Here is a 19,332-nt window from a genome sequence, read left to right as displayed (position 1 = left end):
GGCACTTTTTGGTTGTTACGGTTCTCGCTTCAGGCGCTGATGACGAGGGTTTTTTTGGCTTGAGTGTTGTTGTTGGATTTCTTTTTGATCGTTTCTTATGTTTTTAAAGGATGTGTTTTTAAAGGCTTACAATGGTTTTTCTGGGTCGTAGCATGAAGTAGAGGGTAGGTTTTTAATTCGGTTGTGGAGGCTTTTATTGGCGTGAGTGCGTAGTGTTTGTTTTGGTGGCTTGAGGTAGTGTCCTGTACTTAATTAGTTAGGTTTTTTTTTTTTTTATATTGATGATTGTATTCTTGTTTATTATATTATAAGGGTTTTATTCATTTGGCTTATTTGATTGCCGTGTGTGTTTTATTGTTGCAGGGAATTCGGGAGTTATTGTTTATGGTTACATTTCTCTTTTGGCGACCTGCTTATTTCTCAGTGGTATTTGTGTTTTGATGGTTTGAGGCACTATGGGTTTATTGAGTAAGGAATAATTATTTTGTTGTTGTTGATGTGTTTGGTTTTTTTGGTATTTTGATGTATTTGGTTGTTGTTTTTTATTAGTTTTACTTTTGGGAACGTGGGTATTTCTATGGTGGATCTTTTTAGGTAGTTATTTTATTTCGGTGGTGAATCTTTTCTTTCTTCGTGGTTCCGATATTGTTACATCGGTAATTATTTGGTGGGGTTTTTTAATTCATTTTATAGAGTATTGGGTTCTCTTTATGAGTTAGTGTCGTGGTAGAGTTTTGGTTGGTTTTTTTTTTTTTTTAAGAAACGTTCGGGGTCTGTTGTGTTGTTTGGAGTATAGTAAGTTGGCGTTTCTTTTTTTTGTTTGTTTGTTTTGTTTTAGTGGTTTTTGTCATCTGCTCTGTGGGTTTCTATAGGTCTTTTTTAAAATGTTTGTTTCATTTTTGTGATGTGATAAGAACTGCTAGTGAAAGGAGTGTAGTGCGGGTTTTTTTGCTGGTAGTTGGTTGGCTGGTGGAGCCTTTCTGAATTTTTTGGACGGTATTGTTGGGAATTCGATGCTGTTTGTTTTGGCATTTTATTATTAGGAATTGGATTTTTACTGCAAAGTTTTAACTATAGATCTAATGAAACAAAACAAATGCATAAATATGAAAATGGGAACAAAAACTTAAATTTTAAATATAAACAGAAAATATATAAATAAAACATGTAACATGAATAATGTTATCTATTACTATTAGATATAATATTGTTTGCTATAGAGTATTTTATATCTTTATATAAATACATATAAATATAGATTATAAATATAAACAAAATATCCATCAAGAGATGTATAATTAATACATGTGGGTATATAAATATAACAAAATAATAGGAATCAATATAGTTCATAATGTATATTTTACTGTATATGTCTTCTTATAGCACATTATATGTCATAAATATTATGTATCTAAATAGAGTACATCAATATATTGTGATATAATAGACAAAAACTTGTAAAAATAAAAAATAGAAATATAGAAGTTTTAAAATATAGTATAAAATAAAGGGGATTCTTATTTTCTAGTTGTTAGTAGGTAGGGGTTTTATTAAAAAAATTATGCTGTACAAAGCAGTTAAAAGTAAGTTGTACCATATCGAAATACTTGTGATGCAAAAAGCTGATCTCTGAATGTGAAAGTCAATATTATTTTCTCCTCTATAAAATCGGACGACCGTGGGGGAGAAGGAGGGTGAGCAGCGGGCCCGCAACAGGCGGAGGGCGGGCAGGGGGACGCGGGCACTTCGCTGTTTTGGCCAGGGTGCTGATCTCGGCCAGTCGGGGCAGGACAAGTCCCCGCAGAAGCGGGAAACGCTGCGGGGGAAGAGGCGTCGAGAGCCCGCAGCGGGCTCTGCGCGCCCTCCCTATTCCCCACCACCGAGCCGCCTCCGCGCCGCGTCGCCGCCGCTCCCCGATCCGAGCTGCTATCGCAGAGTCCGCCTTTGCCGCCCGGAACCATTGCCGGGCTGCGCCCCTCCCCTGCCCCGAGTGCCGACGGGCGGCTGCAGTACGGGCTCTGCGGGGCCCTTTTCGCCGGGAGCCGGGCACGAGCAAGGGCCGGAGAAGGGGCCAGGGGGTCTCCGAGCGGGACCCGGGACACCCGCGGGCCCTTCGAGCAGCGCGGGCTCCGCCCCACGCTGCCACGGGCCGCGGCCGCGCAGCTCCCGAGCCCCGCCAATCCCGGCCCGCCTTTCCCCGCCCTGTCCAATCACAGCCGCCCTTTCAAACCGGGCGCGGTTCCTGCCATTTCAGCCCGCTCAGTCGCGACCCGACTCCTCAGCCTGGCCCCGCTCCCCCGTGCGCCAGAGGCGCCGCTCCCGCCGCCGCTTTGGGAGCCGGCGGAGCCCTATCATCCCTGCTGCCGCAGCCTCGGCAGGCGCTGGGGCCGGGAAGGGCGGGCGGGAACTTCCCGTTAAGGCGCCGGCCGGGATTTCTCCCAGGGAAACGGGCTGACGGCGGGGAGCGGGCGGACCCGGCCCCTGCAATGGCGGCGGCAGGAGCGGCACGTGAGGGGAGCGCGGGGTGGTCGCGAGCCGAGCGCAGCGGGAATGGGCGGGCTCGGATTGGTGGGGCCGGCGCTGCCTCGGGTTGTGATTGGCTGGCGGGGCCGGCGCTGAGGTATAAGTAGCGTGCGTCGGGCTGGCGGCGGCGTCAGTTCGGCGGCGGGGCTGGAGGCGACGGGAGCTGCGGATGCGCGTTCTGGGGAGCGCTGCTGCGCCGGGACGGGCCCCCCGCGGCTGCCGATCCGAGGAGCGCTGGTGAGCACGGACGCGACTCCCGCGTCTGCCTGCGCCGGGGGCCGGCGGTGTCCAGTTGTTTGCGCCGCGCCCTGCCCGGCTCGGGCGGCCAGAGGCTCGTGCGGGGCAGGGAGTGGCGAAGGGGGTCCGGCTGCTGTCACTGGGGAGTAGCCGTTTCACGGTTTCTGGATTTAAAGTAACGTTGAGAATACTGGGAATAAAGCTGGTTGTTTGCTTTCTTATTATTTGATTTTGCTTTTACTCAATTTTTTCTGTATTGCATTATTTCATTGTTCTGTTTGTTTTATTAAACTTAATTTGTTTGGTTTCGTTTTTTTTATCTGACGTTAATTTAGTAAGGGTTGTGGGGCTGGGGTTGAATCACGGGTTGTGAGGTCACCGGGGAGACATAAAGGCCCAGGGTGTGGAATAAGGACTTTGGCACGAGTCGGGCCCAAAACAATGTGGAGCAGTGGAAATGCTGGGGCTGGAGTTGGATAAATGCCTTGGGAGAGAGGCATGGAGCTGCAGTGCAGGGCCTGCAGGAGATGCCTGGGGGTTCCCAGCCCCTGCCCCTTGGTACCAAGCAGAGGCTGAGGGTGTGGGGGCTCGGAGGGTTCCAGGGCCCATGCATCAGCCCAAGGGCACCTTTTGGGAGGTGGGAGCAGGGGCCCGGTGGCTATTCCCAGCCCCTGGGGCTGCCTGGGAGAGGTGAGGGGGCCTTTGGGGAGGTGCTGGGCTGAGACCCAGGGGGCGGGGGAAGGTAGATGTTTGGCTTCAGGCCTCAAGGGTCCCCAAAGTTGGGATCCCATTAGAGTGGGTGGGATAGCTGCAAGAGACATTGAAATTATGACAGTAACTGATTTGTGCTCTTATCAACAGCGCCAAGCTGCAGTGAGAAGCAGGAGCAGCTTTTAGCTGCAGGCAGTAGGAAGCTGAGGAGCTGGAGCTGAGGAAGCAGAGCCGGAGGAGACAGAAATGTGGTAGGGTTTGGGGTAAAACCCCTGTGGAGCTGGGATAGGGAATATGGAGCTGGGATGGGAATTGCATGGCTGGAGCTGAAATTGCTTCAAGGGCTCCGATAGAGACTGTAGAGCTGTTACTGCAGGAGGGATTGTTAGGTTGGGGCAGGAATACGGGCTCAAGTGCTGAACTGAAACCACACAGAGCTAGAGCTAAAACAAAGATCCTGCCCTGAGAGCCAGATGCAGTGTTATGTAGCACTGCTGGGAAGGAGTTGAGGAGGAAGTGAAACAGAAGAGCTGGCAGTGAAATAAAGCTTGTGAGTCAAGAGCTGAGATCCCTGGGGCTGGGAAAGGGGATTTGGAGGGCTGGTGCTGTAACCAGTGTTCAAAGGGATACTCACTGCAGATCTGGAGAGTGACCATAGAATGGGTAAAAAAATGAGGGGCTTGAACTGGACACTACTACAATGGGATGAAAAAGGTATTTCTACATGGGGAGGTGAAGCTTAAAAACTGGAGCCAAAGGCAAGAACCTGTTTTCTTGCCTGGGAGAAAGTTCACTGGGCAGACCTGGAGCAAGGTGCCACTGGAGCTGGAAGAAGAGAGCTGGCAGTAAAATAAAGCTTGTGGGTCAAGAGCTGAGATCACTGGGGCTGGGAAAGGGGATTTGTAGGGCAGGTGCTGTAATCACTGCAGTGGTGGGAAAGGGACTGCACACACCATAGGAACCGAAGGGCTGGCACAGGGACTGTGGGGTTCTTCAGCGACATCCCTTTATGCCTCTGACATGGATGCTGGGGCTGGGCTTGTGACTGAAATTAGAACAGGATGTGTAGTGCAGGGATGGGTGCTCTGACACTGCGCCTGAAAAACTCGGCAACTCTCTGATATGCTCTCGGTCTGCAACGGCATCTGTGGGGCTCGGGGCAAGTGGACTGTGAGGCTGGGATTGTGACTGAAAATGGAAAAAGAACTCTATTGCTGAGAACAGGGTTGTGGGCTTTGAACTGAAATGATACAGGTGCACACATAGTGGCTGGGCGTTGCTGGGTGGGAGCTGAAATCACTGCGGGGCTGGGATATGGATGGTGGGATGGGCTTAGAGACCCTGGGGCATGAGCTGAAGTGCTGCAGAGCTGGAGCCAAGGCCAAGATCCTGCCCTCTGATGATAGAGCTGAAGAAGAGAGCTGGCAGTGAAATAAAGCTTGTGGTTCAAGAGCTGAAATCACCGGGGCTGGGAAAGGGGATTTGTAGGGCGGGTGCTGTAATCACTGCAGTGGTGGGAAAGGGACTGCACACACCATAGGAACCGAAGGGCTGGCACTGGGACTGTGGGGTTCTTGCGGCGACATCCCTTTACGCCTCTGACATGGATGCTGGGTCTGGGCTTGTGACTGAAACTAGAAGAGGATGTGTGGGATATATGTGTTTTGATCATGTAACCAGATGGATTAAGAAAATCCAGCATCCATAGCAGATTTCTGTTTGATCTGTGTCTGTTTGCTGGAGAGGGAGGCCGGCAACAGCAGCAGGTGTGAACTGTGAGGATGAGGAGGTCTCAGAGCAGCCCCAGGTGTGAGCTGTGAGGATGATGAGGAGGGGGGCGGCTCTTCAGGCGGCTGATTTAGGGGGTTTTGCTCACATTGCTTTTGGACGGAGTTGCTGGAGGAGAGGAGTTTATGGGGGGCTCCTGGGGCTGTCTCATGGAAGGACGGTGACCGCTTCAGACAGGGTCTGGGGGATCACTTAGATACGTGGAGCATTGCTGAAAGGAGGTGCCGAGGGACAAACCTTTGTGCCGAGAAGCAGCGGCCAAATAGGTGAGCTGGTGCCCCTTTGTAGTGGGGACTTCTTTCCCTTTTGAATTTGGTCTTGCCAGTCACTCCCTGGTGCTCCCAGGAGGAAAAAAAAAAAAAAAAAAAAAAATTGAGGGCATTGTGGACAAAAATTCATAATGAAGACAGCAACTCCTCTTCCATTATTGTCCATGATTGAACTGGCAGGGGTCTCCCTTCCCTTGTTTTAAGGGTATTGACTGAAGAAAATCTTTTTTTTTTCCAGGGTGTTAGGGATGTTGCAGGGGAGACAGGGAATCCCTGTGTTCTCTTTTAAATGGAATGGGAAAAATATTGTTGTCGTATGATGGTTTTGACTTCAGGGTAGCCCCCACCTTTTCATCATCCTGAGGTTCAAATGGAGGGGGCTGTCTTCTTGTCCCTCCTTTTAAAGGGTTTGGATTGAGGTAGAAATCCCCCTTTGCCATCATTTAAGGAAGGCCCTTTTCTTTTCTGTTCTTCTAGGGGATGCATTTGAAGGGGAGCCCACATTTCTTTGCCCTTGTTGAAGTCAGGTGAGCGCCTGAGCGTGGCGTCAATTTCGGGGCTTCAAAGGAAGGGAGGCGCAGCTGTGGCAGCGCTGGCAGGGTGGGCATGGGGCTGTGCCGCTGCATTTGGGGCGCTTCTTCTGCCCCTGGGCCGGCAGCAGTGGCTGGGGATGGCCGAGGCGGGAGGGGAGTTTGGCGCGGCGGGGCTGCCGCGGGACTGCCGGAGCCGCGCCGGTGCGAGCCGTGCGGAGCCGAGGGGAGCTTTGGCCGGGCCGGCGGGCGGGGCAGGCGGCGCGGGCGCTGCGCCGGTGCCGGCCGCTCCGTCCGCTCCGGGCGCGGGGCTCGGGCGCCGCCGGGGCCCCCCGGGCCCGGTGCCGGCCCCGCCGGGCCGGGGGGAGCGGGCGGGGGTCTCCCGGCGCGGCGCCGCCTGTGCCTGCCCGAGGAGCCGCTTTCCTGCCGGGAGCCGCGCTCCGCTGGGAGCGCGGGTTTTTATTTTCCAGAGTTCCTTGCTGTGGTGGTTTTGAGGAACTTAGGGGATCGTTTTCTTTTGTTCGTAGTTGGTGTATGAGAAAGGTCCTGGTGTACCTGTTGTTGTTATGGTTCTTGGTTCATGTGCTGATGACAAGGGGTTTTTTGGATTGAGTTTGTTGTTGGATTTTTTTTTTTTTTGTGGGATATGTTGGGTTTTTTATTTGTTTTTATATTATTAAAATACAGTAGTAGTTACCTTCTTAAAGGATATTTTTTTTTAAGGTTTACTGTGGTTTTTATGGGTCGTAGCATGAAGTACAGGGTTGGTTTTTAATTAGGCTGTGGTGGTTTTTATTAGCGTGAGTATGTAGTGGTTGTTTTGGTGGGTTTGGGGTAGTGTCCTGTAGTCAATTAGTAAGTTGGTTTTTTTTGTTTTTTTTTTAATATTGATAATTGTGTTCTTTTTAATTCTCTTATAGAGGTTTTATTCATTTGGTTTGTTTAATTGTCGTGAATGTTTTATTGTTACCGGTAATTTGGGAGTTATTGTTTATGGTTACATTTATCTTTTGGTGACGTGTTTATTTCTAGGTGGTATTTGTATTTTGATGGTTTGAGGCATTATGGCTTTATTGAATTAGGAATAATTTTTGTTGTTGTTAATTTAAGTTTATTTATTTGGGTTTTGTTTCAGTTTGATGTATTTGTTGGTTGCTTTTTATTAGTGGGGTTTTTTTTTAGGAACATGTGTATTTATACGGTGGGTTTTTTTAGGTAGTTTTTTATTTGGGTACTTATCTTTTTCTTGTCTAGTGATTTAGAATATTTTAATATCGTTTATTACTTTAGTTTTTAAAGTTAAATTAGACTACTGGTTACTCTTCGAGTTAGTGTAGAGGTGTGGTTTTCATTTTTAGTAGCTTTCAGGGTCTGTTGTATGGTTTGAAGTTTAGTAAGCTGGTTGGACTTCTTTTTCTAGTGGGTTTTGTAATTCGTTTTCTATGTATGTTTTGGTTTCTATGGGTTGTTTTTTATTTTTGTTTCATTTTTGTGATGTGTCTCACGAAGAACTGTTAGTGAAGAGTGTAGCGTGGGTTTATTTTTTGCTGGTAGTTGGTTCTACGGTGGTGTATTTTTAGTTTGTGTTGTTTGGTTTTGGGTTTCTTTTGTTAGAGATTAAAGTTTTTATTCTGGGGTTAATTTGTTATTATTTTTAAGGATTTAGGGCGATTGAGATTTTTGATATGGATGTCCTGTATGATAAGAGTTAATTTATTTGCTTTATGTGGAATTGATGGCGGGGTAGGAGACATTTTTGTATAGAATGTGTATTTTAATCATAGTATTAAAATAATACCGTGGTAAGAGGGGCTGTGTTTTATTGTTTGTTTTCGAGGTGGTTTGGCATTTTCTTATAGGTTGGCGGGTTTTTTTGTTGGCTTGTGGAGCCATTCTGACTTTTTTTGATGAAATTGGTGGGAATTTGATGTTTATTTTGTTATTTTATTTTTAGGAATTGGATCTTTTCAGTAGGCTTTTTCATTTTGCTTTTTTTTTTTTGTTTTGTGGTGTAATAGTATTTTAGAAGAATTTGGATGATTTTTAAAAATATTTTTGTTATACTTTTCATCTAATATTGTTGGATTATTACAGATGTTTTGGAGTTTTCTTTTTAAGTTTCATTTGGATGAATTTATGCTAGATGGTAGGACTGTGTTTTTATTTTTGGGGTAGTTGGTTGTAGGTATATGTTTTTCAAGTGAAGGTAAATCGAGGTTTGTATTCGGTTGTTAGAGGAATGGAGAAAAATGTATTGGTAATGTTAACAGTGGTGTGTTATTTTGTGGTTTTTGATTTTAGTTTGTATTAGAGTTTTAATAAGTTTGGTACAGTAGTGTTTAATGGTGGAGTTATTTAAGGTATGATAGTTTATAGTTAATTCTTATTTGTTTTAGATTTGTGTGTAGGTTAGAGGAGGTTGTTGAAGGGTGAGTGGGTTTTGTAGATGAATTTTAATGTTTCAGTTTATAGAGCATTTTTTGGATGGGAGTTACAGTATTTTGAGTTATTTGGTGTCGCTGCTGATGTATTGTTGAGGTGGTAAGGAGTATTTGTTGGGTTTTTTTAAAGAAGGTTTATTGTTGATAGTTTCAGATAGTTGTGGTGGGTTGCTTAATTGTTTTATGTTTTTTGGCTTTTTAGTAGTTATTTTAAATATGTTTGAGTTTTTGGGGTTTATTGAAATACTTGATTTTGAGGAAGATCCTGTTTAGAATGTATGATTTTTTTTTGGCTTAAAATAAAAATTTTATATTTTTTTTTTCGTGAGGTTTATTTTTTTTTTCTTACTGCTATATTTTGTGATATTTGTGTTAGGTTAGTAATAGGAATAGCTTTAGTTTTATATGTTGAAATGAGGGTAGTGTGTACTGCGTTCTGGTGTTCATAAAGGTTTAATATTTTTGTGATTCTGATGTGTTAGGTTAATGAATTTATAAAGTTTACAAGACTTTTTTTTTGTTTTTATTTCGATACAGGCAGGGTTTTCTTAGTTTTAAGGATTTGTTTGGCATAATTAAGAGGCCTTATTGAGGGGATAGAACAGGGTGTCTCTGTTAATCTATTTGGCAATTTGGATATTGGGTAAATAAAGTTAATATTTTGGTATTATTGTTGGGTTTTGTTTATTTATTTATGAATTTGTGTGCCTACAGCTGTAGTGTCTCTGCTGCAACTCCAAGTATCCATTCATGTTTGTGTGCATTAGGCAGTGCAGTCGTGTAACAACGAGCCCCCTCTGTAACCAGCCCACAGACCCGCTCCTTCGACCTCGTGGGAATTCGGGAAGCGGCACACGGCTCTGCAAGGAAGCCTTGATCTTTGTCACTGGAAGGTGTCACACAGGGAGCCTTCAGGAGTGGCTGAGGAGTTGCTGTAAGTCGGGCAACCACTAGTGAGGGGGAGCTAGGGTCCACTCGAGTTTTGGGAACGCCACATCACCTCGTCTCCTCTTCAGCCAGGCAGACCCTGCCAGGAGGGCGAGGGCGAAGCGTGCGGCCCGAGGAGCCCGGCGTTCTTAGGAGAATGGCGAGTAGCAGAATTGCTGGTTTGTGGCTGCTGAGCAGCTAAGATCATGCAGTGATGTTTGCTGTTCTTGATTGTAGCTGAGCAAGGGACCACAGCCTGCTGACCATAAGACATTCCCAGCTGTCGAGGCAGCCTCCATTTGCACAGGATGTGGATTCTCATCCCCGGATGCCTGAGAGATAAGTCGAGGGCTAAGGCCCACAGAGGGGATGAAGGCAATGTACTGGGAGGTCCTATTGAATCAGCTCTGGGGGCGGGCATGTGCAAGAAGGGTCCCCTTAGGCCACCTAAAGGGAAAATGTCTATTTTGATCGCGGTGCTGAAGCATGCAGGGCAGACCAGTTCCAGTGTGTGTCCTGTAACTTGTCTCTGGTGCACTCTGTGTTGTTTGGGTCTCTCAGTCCTTGCACACATTCTTCTCATTGAAAGCTCTCTCTCCCTGTCCTGTCCCCTCGTTTGTCACGTCCTGTCCTGTGTCACCGGTATCTGCACTCATTTGTCCAGGAGCTGCTCTGCCCTGCTGCATAGCCTGTAATAGCACAAATCCCCGGGACTTGAAATTTGTAATGCAGGGTGTAGTTGGGATCTAGATTCTATTGGGAGATTGACATAATATTTTTGGTGCTGTTAAGTTGTCCTGCAGCCGTTTGACACTAGTTCTAACTTCCTTTCAGATGCAGACAGTTCAAATCTGTGGTAGAGGGCACCAGTGCTGGGTAAAGGTGTTAGCATAAGCAGGTCAGTCATTGTTTGCATTTGAAGGAGAAGCCTAAATGGTGACTGTGTTACAGCAGTGTTCTTTGCCTTTATTTTTAGGAAGTCCAGGCAGATAGCAGCAGTCAAGGCCCATTGTGCTAGGTGAGCAGTGGAGAGAAGCTGTTGTTCTTGCTCAGGTTTCAGTTTTTGGAGCAACTGTAAGCATCCATTCTTGTTTGTGTGCTTTAGGAAATCCCTTCGGAGTATGACAAGCCCCTGTCACCAGCTGGCTGATGGACTGATTTTCCTGTGCTTTATGAGACCTCTGGAAGTATTGCAGGGCTCTGTGATGAAGCCTAAAATTTTTGTTTTTCAGGGTCCCATTCTGGTAGCCCGGAGGAATGGACAAGGAGTTGCGGTGAATCAGGGAGGTAGGGAGGAAGTGCAAGGGTACACTCAAGTTTGTGCAATGCCACGTCACCCCCTCTCCACTTAACCGTGCTGTACCCATAGGTGATGCTGTCGGCCTCCAAGCACGCCTGAAGTGTGTGGCCTGGGCACTCTGAGGAGAATGGTGAGTAGCAGATTTACCAGGTTTTGTCCGATGTGCTGTTAAGACTGTGCACTGATGTTTGGTATTCTTTCTCTGGTCAGACCAAGAGCGAACGGCCTGGGGACAACTGGAACTCCCCAGAAAGGCTGGAGGCCTCACCCGATGGGGATTTGCATCCCAGGATATGTGCAAGATAAGTCCAGGGCTACAACCCAGAGAGGGGATGGAAGAGAGGTGCCAGGGACTCCCCAGGAAGGGTTTTTGAGTCAGATTTGGAGATGGGGATGTGCAAGAAGCGTCTCCTTAGGCCACCTGAAGGGAAAATGTCTGTTTTGATCTCGGTGCTGAGGTGTGCTGGGCAGAGCAGTTCCGGTGTGTGTCCTGGCACTTGTCTCTGGTGCACTCTGTGTTGTTTGGGTCTCTCGGTCCTTTCTTCTCATCAAAAGCTCTCTCTCCCTCTCCTGTCCCCTCGTTTGTCACGTCCTGTCCCGTGTCACGGGTGTCCTGTCCTGTCTCCCGGCGGTGCTCTGCCCTGCTGCCTAGCCCGTAATAGCACAAGTCCTGGGGACTTGAAATGGGTAATGGAGGGTTTATTTGACCTCTAGATTGTATTAGGAGATTGACGTAAGATGTTTGGTGCTGTTAAGTTGTCTTGCAGCCTTTTAACACTAGTCCTAACTTCCTTTCAGATGCAGACAGTTCAAATCTGTGGCAGCGGGGTCCCAATCCTGGGTGAGGAACTTCCGTCAGCTGGTCAGTCATTGTTTGCCTTTGCAGGGGAAGCCTAAATGGTGACTGTGTTACAGCAGTGTTCTTTGCCTTTATTTTTAGGAGGTCCAGGCAGATAGCAGCAGTCAAGGCCCAGTGTGCCAGGTGAGCAGTGGACAGAAGCAGTTGTTCTTCCTCAGGTTTCAGTTTTTATTACAGCTGTAAGCATCCTTTCTCCTTTTTGTGCTTTAGGGAATTGACTGGGAGTGCACATACCTCTGTCACCAACTGGATGAAGGATCTGGTTTCATGCGCTTGTGATCTCGGTGGAAGTATTCCAGGACCCTGTGATGAAACCTTCCAATTTTGCATGTCAAGGTCCCATCCTGGTAGCCCAGAGGAATGGCCGAGGAGTTGCAGTGAGTCGGGGGGGTAGGGAGGAGGAGGAGGAGTGAGAGTCCACTGATGTTTGAGCAATGCTATGTCGCCTTGTCTCCACTGAACTTAGGTGTACCCTGCAATGACGGCGTCAGAATCCAAGCACGCCCGAAGTGTGCTGGCCGGAGAACCTGGGCATTCTGAGGAGAATGGTGAGTAGCAGAATTATCAGGTTTGGTCCGATGTGCTGTTAAGACTGTGCACTGATGTTTGGTTTTCTTTCTCTGGTCAGACCAAGAGAGAACGGCCTGGGGACAACTGGCACTCCCCAGACAGGCAGGAGGCCTCACCCGATGGGGATTTGCATCCCAGGATATGTGCAAGATAAGTCCAGGGCTACAACCCAGAGAGGGGATGGAAGAGAGGTGCCAGAGACTCCCCAGGAAGGGTTTTTGAGTCAGATTTGGAGATGGGGATGTGCAAGAAGCGTCTCCTTAGGCCACCTGAAGGGAAAATGTCTGTTTTGATCTTGGTGCTGAGGTGTGCTGGGCAGAGCAGTTCCGGTGTGTGTCCTGGCACTTGTCTCTGGTGCACTCTGTGTTGTTTGGGTCTCTCGGTCCTTTCTTCTCATCAAAAGCTTTCTCTCCCTCTCCTGTCCCCTCGTTTGTCACGTCCTGTCCCGTGTCACGGGTGTCCTGTCCTGTCTCCTGGCGGTGCTCTGCCCTGCTGCCTAGCCCGGAATAGCACAAGTCCTGGGGACTTGAAATGGGTAATGCAGGGTGTATTTGAGCTCTAGATTGTATTAGGAGATTGTCGTAAGATGTTTGGTGCTGTTAAGTTGTCTTGCAGCCTTTTAACACTAGTCCTAACTTCCTTTCAGATGCAGACAGTTCAAATCTGTGGCAGCGGAGTCCCAATCCTGGGTGAGGAATTTCCGTCAGCTGGTCAGTCATTGTTTGCCTTTGCAGGGGAAGCCTAAATGGTGACTGTGTTACAGCAGTGTTCTTTGCCTTTATTTTTAGGAGGTCCGGGCAGATAGCAGAAGTCAAGGTCCAGTGTACCAGGTGAGCAGAGGTCAGAAGCAGTTGTTCTTGCTCAGGTTTCAGTTTTTATTGCAGCTGTAAGCATCCTTTCTCCTTTTTGTGCTTTAGGGAATCGACCTGGAGTACACATACCTCTGTCACCAACTGGCTGAAGGACCCGGTTTCATGCGCTTGTGGTCTCGGTGGAAGTATTCCAGGACCCTGTGATGAAACCTTCCAATTTTGCATGTCAAGGTCCCATCCTGGTAGCCCAGAGGAATGGCCGAGGAGTTGCAGTGAGTCGGGGGGGTAGGGAGGAGGAGGAGGAGTGAGAGTCCACTGATGTTTGAGCAATGCTATGTCGCCTTGTCTCCACTGAACTTAGGTGTACCCTGCAATGACGGCGTCAGAATCCAAGCACGCCCGAAGTGTGCTGGCCGGAGAACCTGGGCATTCTGAGGAGAATGGTGAGTAGCAGAATTATCAGGTTTGGTCCTATGTGCTGTTAAGACTGTGCACTGATGCTTCGTTTTCTTTCTCTGGTCAGACTTAGAGAGAACGGCCTGGGGACAACTGGAACTCCCCAGAAAGGCTGGAGGCCTCACCCGATGGGGATTTGCATCCCAGGATATGTGCAAGATAAGTCCAGGGCTACAACCCAGAGAGGGGATGGAAGAGAGGTGCCAGGGACTCCCCAGGAAGGGTTTTTGAGTCAGATTTGGAGATGGGGATGTGCAAGAAGCGTCTCCTTAGGCCACCTGAAGGGAAAATGTCTGTTTTGATCTCGGTGCTGAGGTGTGCTGGGCAGAGCAGTTCCGGTGTGTGTCCTGGCACTTCTCTGGTGCACACTTTGTTGTTTGGGTCTCTCGGTCCTTTCTTCTCATCAAAAGCTCTCTCTCCCTCTCCTGTCCCCTCGTTTGTCACGTCCTGTCCCGTGTCACGGGTGTCCTGTCCTGTCTCCCGGCGGTGCTCTGCCCTGCTGCCTAGCCCGTAATAGCACAAGTGCTGGGGACTTCAAATGGGTAATGGAGGGTGTATTTGACCTCTAGATTGTATTGGGAGATTGACGTAAGATGTTTGGTGCTGTTAAGTTGTCTTGCAGCCTTTTAACACTAGTCCTAACTTCCTTTCAGATGCAGACAGTTCAAATCTGTGGCAGCGGGGTCCCAATCCTGGGTGAGGAACTTCCGTCAGCTGGTCAGTCATTGTTTGCATTTGCAGGGGAAGCCTAAATGGTGACTGTGTTACAGCAGTGTTCTTTGCCTTTATTTTTAGGAGGTCCAGGCAGATAGCAGCAGTCAAGGCCCAGTGTGCCAGGTGAGCAGTGGACAGAAGCAGTTGTTCTTCCTCAGGTTTCAGTTTTTATTACAGCTGTAAGCATCCTTTCTCCTTTTTGTGCTTTAGGGAATTGACTGGGAGTGCACATACCTCTGTCACCAACTGGATGAAGGATCTGGTTTCATGCGCTTGTGATCTCGGTGGAAGTATTCCAGGACCCTGTGATGAAACCTTCCAATTTTGCATGTCAAGGTCCCATCCTGGTAGCCCAGAGGAATGGCCGAGGAGTTGCAGTGAGTCGGGGGGGTAGGGAGGAGGAGGAGGAGTGAGAGTCCACTGATGTTTGAGCAATGCTATGTCGCCTTGTCTCCACTGAACTTAGGTGTACCCTGCAATGACGGCGTCAGAATCCAAGCACGCCCGAAGTGTGCTGGCCGGAGAACCTGGGCATTCTGAGGAGAATGGTGAGTAGCAGAATTATCAGGTTTGGTCCGATGTGCTGTTAAGACTGTGCACTGATGTTTGGTTTTCTTTCTCTGGTCAGACCAAGAGAGAACGGCCTGGGGACAACTGGAACTCCCCAGACAGGCAGGAGGCCTCACCCGATGGGGATTTGCATCCCAGGATATGTGCAAGATAAGTCCAGGGCTACAACCCAGAGAGGGGATGGAAGAGAGGTGCCAGGGACTCCCCAGGAAGGGTTTTTGAGTCAGATTTGGAGATGGGGATGTGCAAGAAGCGTCTCCTTAGGCCACCTGAAGGGAAAATGTCTGTTTTGATCTTGGTGCTGAGGTGTGCTGGGCAGAGCAGTTCCGGTGTGTGTCCTGGCACTTGTCTCTGGTGCACTCTGTGTTGTTTGGGTCTCTCGGTCCTTTCTTCTCATCAAAAGCTTTCTCTCCCTCTCCTGTCCCCTCGTTTGTCACGTCCTGTCCCGTGTCACGGGTGTCCTGTCCTGTCTCCTGGCGGTGCTCTGCCCTGCTGCCTAGCCCGGAATAGCACAAGTCCTGGGGACTTGAAATGGGTAATGCAGGGTGTATTTGAGCTCTAGATTGTATTAGGAGATTGTCGTAAGATGTTTGGTGCTGTTAAGTTGTCTTGCAGCCTTTTAACACTAGTCCTAACTTCCTTTCAGATGCTGACAGTTCAAATCTGTGGCAGCGGAGTCCCAATCCTGGGTGAGGAATTTCCGTCAGCTGGTCAGTCATTGTTTGCCTTTGCAGGGGAAGCCTAAATGGTGACTGTGTTACAGCAGTGTTCTTTGCCTTTATTTTTAGGAGGTCCGGGCAGATAGCAGAAGTCAAGGTCCAGTGTACCAGGTGAGCAGAGGTCAGAAGCAGTTGTTCTTGCTCAGGTTTCAGTTTTTATTGCAGCTGTAAGCATCCTTTCTCCTTTTTGTGCTTTAGGGAATCGACCTGGAGTACACATACCTCTGTCACCAACTGGCTGAAGGACCCGGTTTCATGCGCTTGTGATCTCGGCGGAAGTATTCCAGGACCCTGTGATGAAACCTTCCAATTTTGCATGTCAAGGTCCCATCCTGGTAGCCCAGAGGAAAGGCCGAGGAGTTGCAGTGATTCGGGGGGGGTAGGGAGGAGGAGGAGTGAGAGTCCACTCATGTTTGAGCAATGCTATGTCGCCTTGTCTCCACTGAACTTAGGTGTACCCTGCAATGACGGCGTCAGAATCCAAGCACGCCCGAAGTTTTCTGGCCCTGAACCCGGGCAATCTGATGAGAATGGTGAGTAGCAGAATTATCAGGGTTTGGCCGATATACTGTTAAAACTGTGCAGTGATGTTTGGTTTTCTTTCTCTGGTCAGACCAAGGGGTGACAGCTGGAACTTCCCAGAAAGGCAGACGGCTTTCTTCGGCAGCCAACAGTGATTTGCATCCCCAGATGCCTGCAAGATAAGTGGAGGGTTATGTCCCACATTGGGGATGAAAGCGGGGTTCCAGGTTGGGACTTTCTTGAAGGGTTTTTGAATCAGATTTGGAGATGGGGATGTCCAAGTAGTGTCCCCACAGGGCAGCTAAAGGGAAAGTGTCTGTTTCAATCACAATGCTGAGGTGTGCTGGGCAGAGCAGTTCCGGTGTGTGTCCTGTCACTTGTCTCTGGTGCACTGTGTGATATTTGGGTCTCTCAGTCCTGTCTTCTCGTTGAAAGCTCTCTCTCCATCTCCTGTCCCCTTGTTTGTCACGTCCTGTCTTGTGTCATCGGTGCCTGCACATATTTGTCCCGAAGCTGCTCTGCCCTGCTGCATAGCCTGTAATAACACAAGTCCTGGGGACTTGAAATGGGTAATGCAGGGTGTAGTTGCCTCTAGATTGTATTGGGTGATTGCCATAACATGTGTGGGTGTTTTAAGTGTTCTTGCAGCTATTTGATGCTAGTCCTAAGTTCCTTTCAGATGCTGACCGTTCAAATCTGTGGCAGAGGGCATCAGTCCGGGGTGAGGGTGTTGTCAGAAGCAGGTCAGTCATCGTTTGAATTAGGAAGCCTAAGTGTTTGCTCAGCCTGGGAAAGAAAAGGCAGAGTTTGTTCTCAGGACCCCGTGGCCCTGAGCGGATGACTGACTGCAAGAACTCTGAACATTGAAGGATGTGTCCCGGACCAGGGCTGCCCCCACCTCATACTTGTGCTGCCCTGACAGTCCTAGGGGAGCCCTACAAACTGACATCAGGAACCTGGACTGGTGAGTTTTCTTTCCCAGGGAAAAGAGCTGATGTTTGCGCTCAGGGTCCTGTGGCCCTGAGCGGGCAGCTGACTGCCAAAATCCGAACATCAAAGGATAAGTCCCAGACAGGAGCTGCCCCCACCTCATACTTGTGCTGCCCTGACAGTCCCAGGGGAGCCCTAGAAACTGACATCAGGAACCTGGACTGGTGAGTTTTCTTTCCCAGGGAAAAGAGCCGATGTTTGTGCTCAGGGTCCTGTGGCCCTGAGCGGGCAGCTGACTGCAAAAAATCCGAACATCAAAGGATAAGTGCCAGACAGGAGCTGCCCCCACCTCATACTTGTGCTGCCCTGACAGTCCCAGGGGAGCCCTACAAACTGACATCAGGAACCTGGACTGGTGAGTTTTCTTTCCCAGGGAAAAGAGCCGATGTTTGTGCTCAGGGTCCTGTGGCCCTGAGCGGGCAGCTGACTGCAAAAAATCAGAACATCGAAGGATAAGTCCCAGACAGGAGCTGCCCCCACCCCATACTTGTGCTGCCCTTACAGTCCCAGGGGAGCCCTACAAATTGACATCAGGAACCTGGACTGGTGAGTTTTCTTTCCCAGGGAAAAGAGCCAATGTTTGCGCTCCAAGTCCTGTGGCCCTGAGCAGGAAGCTTATTGCAAAAAATCCGAACATCGAAAGATAATTCCCAGACAGGAGCTGCCCCCACCTCATACTTGTGCTGCCCTGACAGTCCCAGGGGAGCCCTACAAACTGACATCAGGAACCTGGACTGGTGAGTTTTCTTTCCCAGGGCAAAGAGCCGGAGTTTGTGCTCAGGGTCCTGTGGCCCTGAGCGGGCAGCTGACTGCAAAAAATCAGAACATCGAAGGATGTGTCCTGGACCGGAGCTGCCCCCACCTCATACTTGTGCTGACCTGACCGTCCCAAGGGAGCACAAGTATGAAGGGGGCGCAGCCGATGTTTACGGCACATGCTTCCATGGTCAGATTTTGTGCAGTCACTTATCTGCTCAGGGCACTGGGCCCTGAGTACAAACTTTGGCTGTTTACCCTGGGATAGAAAACTCACCTGTCCTAGCTCCTGGTGTCATTTTGCAAGTTGTGCTTGGGATTTTCAAGGCAACGTCTCAGCTACTTGGCGTCAGCTTGGGTCCATGACACATCTTTCTCCATTCAGATTTTCATGGGGCAGCCATTCTTTCATGGCCCCTGGCTCTTGGACTGCATCAATGGCACTTTTCTCTGTGAAACATGGCTCACCCTCTATGCTTCCTGATGTCAGTTTCACTGTGGTGCTTGTCTCTTCCAGGGCAGGCAGAATTCTTGCTTGCAGCAGTTTTGCTCCAGGATAAATCCTGTGCCATTCGGAACGAGAAGATGTAGAAAGTCACTTGGCGCCACAGGCCTCGTTATCTGACCTCTGTCCTTTTTCCCTGTAAATCAAGCTCACCCTCCCTGTGTGTTGATGTCTGTTCACTGGAGGCATGCTGCTCTCCTAGGGCAGCAAGAGTTCCTGGTGTTGGCAGCTGTGATCTGTGAGAAAGCGTTCACTGTTTGCAAATTTTGTAGCACAATTCCTGTTTGGCTAGGGGAAAGACTGTTAATTATCTTGGAAATGAAAGTCTGGCACCCCGTTTTTTAAGGGTCTGACAAAAGGCTGTGTAGGGGAGGGAACACCCCGCAGGACCTTTCTTTACCTCATTCCTCACTCCTAGGTGTAGCAGCTCCCCATGTGACCAGCTGCTTTCAGTGCAGCTACCTGGACACACCTGCACAGGGAGCTTCTAATCCAGAGGAGCTAACAGGGGTATCCTAGGTGTTCCTCCAGGAGCTATGGTTGGAACATCCAGCAGGGACTGGGGAGCAGCCAGAGCCACCTGGGCATGGAGCATCCTTTTCAGAAAATGCCAAGGGCAGAGCCCTATTGCCAAGGGGCAGCACCTGAGCAGGCCGGGCAGCATGTGGGGTTCCATGGGAGAGCTTTCAGCTTTCCCTTTCTATTGTGTCAGCCCCTCCCTAGAACCCCCAGACCTTCCAAAGAACTCCCAGAAAAGAGGGGGGTTATGAAGAGAGAAGGGGGTTAAATTATGGGAAAAAGCTTCCTTTTCCATTATTTCTTGTGTTCAAATAATGAGGGAATCCACTTCCCCCGCAATTTTAATGGTCTCAGTTGAAATAGTCCCTGCCTTTTCTATGCTGTTATGGGTGTCAATTGACAGGGAATCCCCATTTTCCATTATTTTCCAGTTTAAATAGCAAGGAAAACCTTGACAATGCTTTTTATGGGCATGAATTAAGGGTAACCCTTTTTGTTGTCCTAAGGCTTAAACTGAGGGGGAAGCCCAGCTATCCCTCTTTCTTAAGGGTTTGGATTGAGGGGAAAATCCCTGTGTCATCACTGGAGAGACTTAAAGTGAGGAAAGCCTC

This window comes from Taeniopygia guttata, chromosome 3 (assembly GCF_048771995.1).
Source record: "Taeniopygia guttata chromosome 3, bTaeGut7.mat, whole genome shotgun sequence".
In the NCBI taxonomy this organism is placed as follows: Eukaryota; Metazoa; Chordata; class Aves; order Passeriformes; family Estrildidae; genus Taeniopygia; species Taeniopygia guttata.
This window is presented reverse-complemented; position numbering follows the sequence as displayed.